Genomic DNA, 6,000 nt, shown 5'->3' on the forward strand with positions numbered 1-6,000 from the left:
GAACATATTTCATGTTCCTGCAAAAGTATAAAAGATCGGTGGAGAGTCCAGCTATTAACCTGTTTGGGCTGCAAGGGGCAGTATTGAGTAGCCAGATAAAATGTGCCCATTTCAAACGGCCTCGTACTCAATTCTTGCTCGTACAATATGCATATTATTATTACTATTGGATAGAAAATACTCTCTAGTTTCTAAAACCGTTTGAATTATATCTGTGAGTCAAACAGAACTCATTTGGCACAAACTTCCTGACCAGGAAGTAGAAAGTCTGAAATCGATGCTCTGTTCTACTTCCTGCCTATACATGGGCATGAAACGTAAGAGTCTACGTGCACTTCATAGACCTTCCCCTGGTTGTCAAGAGGCTGTGAGAGAAGAAATTTCGTGTTCATCTTGGTCTGAATTGGAATACAAGCTCTTTGTATGACGTGTCCCTCATTTCCGGTACTCTTGGCAGCGCCAGTTGGACAGTGGGATTGCCTTCTGTTTAGCTGCCGTTATGGACGACTACTATCTCCGGCTCGGATTTTATTTGATACATGTGACCATATCATCGTAAAGTATGTTTTTTCAATATAGTTTAATCAGATTATTGAAATTTTTTCGGGAGTTTTGCCGTGTTCCGTTCTCTGACTTTGTTGACGTTGGAGAGATCCGTACCACTTGGCAAGTGCGCATGCTAAATGAAAAGGGAAAGTTGCCGTTCCAGATCCAAACAACGACTGTTCTGGACAAAGGACACCTTGTCCAACATTCTGACGGAAGATCACCAAAAGTAAGAAACATTTTATGATGCTATTTCTAATATCTGTCGTGCATGTGAACTGGTCGTCGGCGCCCAAGTGTTTCTGGCTATTGTGGCTACACTAATATAACGCTACATTTTGTTTTCGCTGTAAAACACTTAATAAATCGGAAATATTGTCTGGAATCACAAGATGCCTGTCTTTCATTTGCTGTACACTATGTATTTTTCAGAAATGTTTTATGATGAGTAATTAGGTATTTGACGTTGGTGTCTGTAAATATTATGGCTGCTTTCGGTGCAATTTATGATTGTAGCTGCAATGTAAACTATGATTTATACCTGAAATATGCAAATTTTTCGAACAAAACATATGCTATACAATAAATATGTTATCAGGCTGTAATCTGATGAAGTTGTTTCTTGGTTAGTGGCTATTTATATCTTTATTTGGTCGAATTTGTGATAGCTACTGATGGAGTAAAAAACTGTTGGAGTAAAAAAAGTGGTGTCTTTTGCTAACGTGGTTAGCTAATAGATTTACATATTGTGTCTTCCCTGTAAAACATTTTAAAAATCGGACATGTTGGCTGGATTCACAAGATGTGTACCTTTCATATGCTGTATTGGACTTGTTAATGTGTGAAAGTTAAATATTTAAAAAAAATATCTTTTGAATTTCGCGCCCTGCACTTTGAGCTGGCTGTTGTCATAAGTGTACCGACGTCGGGCTGCAGCCATAATTAACATGCCCATTGGTCACCATGTGGGAAACTCATGAGAGACTGTGGGACTACATTACCATACCGCTGTTTATATAATAACCTCAGATATGAGGTTTACATCTGTTTGTTGTATAAAATGAATGAGTGAGTATGATACTGTTTGTATAATTGTGTAATATGATTTTGGACTGTTTAATTAAGAAAAATACAAATCCCTTTTTGATTTGAACTAAACCCGAGGACCCGCCCCTGAGCCAGTTGGGTCAGACATCCAAGGACAGCCCCTTCCTGCTATCTGAATAAAAGTCAACTCTGAGAAATTACCATTAGACCATGTTTTCTCTCCATGGGGAGAACGAAGGTTAAGTAACATTGCTGAATCTTTAACCATACCACGTGGTTAAACTCTTATACGAATAAGAACAAGTTTTGATATTGACTACTAGTCTGCAGCTAGGAATTCGGTATCATTGAACGCGAAGAAAGACAACCGCCGAAACATCCATTCTATAACAAATGTCACTCTGAACTATCCACAATAACCGAGACAGAAGGAACTCCAACAGAAACTAACTTCACTCCAACGATCAAGACGACACACACCGAGCGTAACTATATATATATTGATTGCAATTGTTCCCGAATGAGTGAGCGTTCATGTGTAAAGGATTAGCATGTCAATTGTTATAATTATGGACTCTGTAGTGAATTCTTAGTCGAACGCAATTCTCCCTTTTGTCTAACGAGCCGCCATGCCGGTTCAGCCACTAGGGCATATTTCTCCCATTTCATGTAACCCTTTTTAAGTTTGTTTGTTTGTTTGTGCATTTCTGTGAATTAATTAGTTAGTAATAAATAAATGATTTAAGACAATTGATGTATGGATGACTCATAGTGAAGACTGGGTTCGTGCAGATAATCAACAATTTACGACGTTTGGAATGAGACTAACGTGAGGTAAAGTAAATAAATCATTAATTAGAAGACTATTGATCAGATATGAAAATATCTGAAAGGTTATATTGGGAAATTATAACTTTGTAATCTAATAACTTTCCCTGGTGCCCTCGAATTCATAGTTAATTAGTTACGTTATTACTCAAGTGATCGAGTAATCCCTAATTACAGGAATCTTTGATAAAAACTATAAGTCTTCAATTTAACGATAGCAAAGACACGACATATATGACGCCCCCTGTGAGGGATCTAAGATAGAATTAGACTCTGCTGTGTAATTCTATATACCAATTGTGAAAACAGAAATTGTACAAACAGACTACTTTCTATACAAATTTGTTGCGTATTCCATAGCGCCTCCGGTAGCGGTCTTTTAGCGTCAGAGCAGTGAGTGTTAAATTCCAGATTTAGTCCGTTAGGCCAAACGGTACTATTTCTGTCGGTCAATATTAACTTCTAGAGCCAATATTACTTCAGCTCGGTCACCGAACGAAGATATTCGTTCGGTGACCGAGCCGAAGTAATTTGTCTGCCTACCACACTAAACCAGTGTGGACTGACTACAGGCAAACCCTATTATGTACGGTGTCTCTCCGGTCAACATAACGCTAGCAAAGTATACCGAATGGTTTAATGTGAGACGTCACTAGTAAACCTAAACCTAGTTTGTGCTTAGAGTGTGATATTTCTGAACAACATAGGGTAAGCTAGCACGAGGTGGGAAATCCACGAGATGCAAGCTAACATAGAGGGAATTTTTTTCACTTTCTGTGTGCTGTTTAAATTCCTCCGCCTCGCGCGACGGAAGTCCCGCACTTTGTACTTCCGTTTGATTTCAGCATTCCGCATCCTGGTGGTAAAGAACCGCAAGTACATCCCTTAAAAGAGGTGGAGAAATCCAAACGTGGATCACGTTTAAATAATCCAGCAATCTCAATTGCTTGGGTCTCATTCAATTTATTTATTTAAATTGTTGGACATACCTTTCTAGGTTCTTCCAATTAAATGAGACATCTTAAACTTTGCAATTGTAACCTACATGAACCAACTTCCCAGGTTAATTTAAGGTTTAATTCCCGGATAGCCTATCCAGGTATGATTAATCATGATTATTGATTAATTCAATTTGCTTTTGCAAATTCATTCACGTCCAACTTCCACAGTACTGTCCAGTACTGATAGCTCATTAACGTCTATAAATAGATTAAAATCGTCTTTGCACCTCCCAATATATTCCAAAACCAAATTTAGGAAAATTAGGAAAAACATTTTTCCCTTCAAAATGTTCTAATAATGTGCAAGCAATCAGAGGGGGTAATCCCCACCCGCCCGCTAATTAGTGAACCTCCACCCGCAAATGTATTGATCTCTGACCTCAGCAGAGATACCAACACTAATTATGCCCTTAGTGGAAAAGCAGACAACAACGCTTTCCAAAATCAACCATCAGGCGCAGGCCTCGTAAAGGTTCTCTCCAGTCTAGCCCTGATGTCTTGCCACCCGAGATTGGCATCTGTCCAATACCGCAGTGCACAGCTGAAGCACGAGCAGGTGATGGTAGACATGGAGGGACAGGTGGAGAGAACCGGGAAACCAATGACAAATGCAGAAAATTGAAAAATTCTGCTAGCTATGGAACTGCGCTTGAAAACTGAACAATTAAATAAAATTGCAAAAACGTATGACGATGAACAAGCACAGGCTCTTCAACAAAACCGTCTTCTACAGGAACAAAATCAAATGCTACAGGAACAATTCGATTTAGCCAAAACTAAATACGATGATGTCCACGCCAAACTAGATAAATCTGAAGAGTTATCTACAAACAGGAGCGCTCAACTTGATAACATGCATGCAGTTATGTTGAACGTTACTCAAAATAACACGGTTCTACTCAAAACGCTGCAGACCAAAGACGATCAGTTAATGAACATAATGTCAAAGTTGGATGACAAATCAGCAGAACTCATTGAAGTCGCTGACCAAATGAATGATGAGAGAACTCAGGTGATGAAGATGGAAATATTGATTTCTAAGCAAGCAGCGGAAATCTCATCACTGAATCTCTCGCTCCGTGCTCGAGACCTCTATTTGCAAACCATGACAGATAAGTTTGAGACCGAAAGGAGCAAGTGTGACACTCACATGTCCAAAATCAGTACTCTAAGCGCTCAAGTGGACTCTGCAATGCAGCAGAATACCACCCTTAGGTACCATCTGGATGAAGTCCAGAATGGTCACGCTCTACAGCGCGACTGCCAATCCAAGCAACCGGAGCCCTGTACTCATAGGAGTAAACACGATAGGTTTCAGACCTTGCCTCCCTCATGTGTCCCTCAGTCTTCTCCTCTTGGCCATTCGGCACTGAGTAATATTGCGCCTCTTGGCCAACAACAACATGGCTTGGCTTCTCCTCTTGGCCTTTCGGCCCCAATCTCTCCACAGGATGAAGCCAACCCTCTCCGCCCGCTTGGCGCGGAATACCTTGACAAACTCGTCAAGTATTTCCCCACCTTTGACCCCGTTCCAGGTCAGCCGAACGATACTGAGACGTTCCTAACTGACATAGAGGACGCGTTGGATGGCTACCCGAACGCTACAGGTTCTGACAGGGTTTACCTGTTGAAGCGAACGTCAAATAGACACGTGACAAGGTTCATTCGTCTACAACAGCAACACGTGCTAAATGACTACGCTAAACTTGCCACAGCTTTGAAAGTAGAATTCAGTGGTTCTGCGACTCGCAAACACAATAGCTCACTGGCTAACACCGTTAAACAAGCTCGGAACGAACACCCACAAGCTTACTATCATAGGCTTCGTTCAGCTTACTTTGGCCTACTCACTGAAACAGGCATGGAAGACCTGTTACCTTTTAAACAAATGTTCCTGTCGAACATGTATCCTACCTTCATTACCTACTTGGGCCCTGCCGCCCACGTTGGCTTGCCTATCTTACAACTCAGAGAGCTTGCAAGCACAGCTTTTGAGGCATCAAAAGTTCACAACGCTAAGAGCCCTGACCACTCGGTTTTGAAGTTTGACCAGGAGCACTCACTCCAGCTAGAGGGTGCATTATCAGGTATTGGAGCATTGAGAGATGACGCACAACAACAGTTTCTACCACGAAACCATGATTCCAATAACCTCCGCGGTCGAAATAACTAAAGTACGTCGCAATCAACATGACTACCGCTACAATCGACCTGTTCGCTACGTTCCTGCACCCAACCCACAAAAAGTGTCAGAGCACAAGGGTAACAAAGGGTTGAAGGACAATCAAAACGTAGACCAATGTTCTCCAGAAGTTCCACTACGAGAAGAACTAAAGCGAGAACAATTTGAGAAAAGGGTAAAAGATAAGTCACAAGGACTAGACGGGGAATTACCGGACACCAGGTCCGCAGGAATTAACACCCATAGCAAGGACGTGTTAACCTGTTTGTGCTGCAAGGGGCAGTATTGAGTAGCCAGATAAAAGGTGCCCATTTCAAACGGCCTCGTACTCAATTCTTGCTCGTACAATATGCATATTATTATTACTATTGGATAGAAAACACTCTCTAGTTTCTA

Source organism: Salvelinus namaycush, chromosome 20 (genome assembly GCF_016432855.1).
Source record: "Salvelinus namaycush isolate Seneca chromosome 20, SaNama_1.0, whole genome shotgun sequence".
In the NCBI taxonomy this organism is placed as follows: Eukaryota; Metazoa; Chordata; class Actinopteri; order Salmoniformes; family Salmonidae; genus Salvelinus; species Salvelinus namaycush.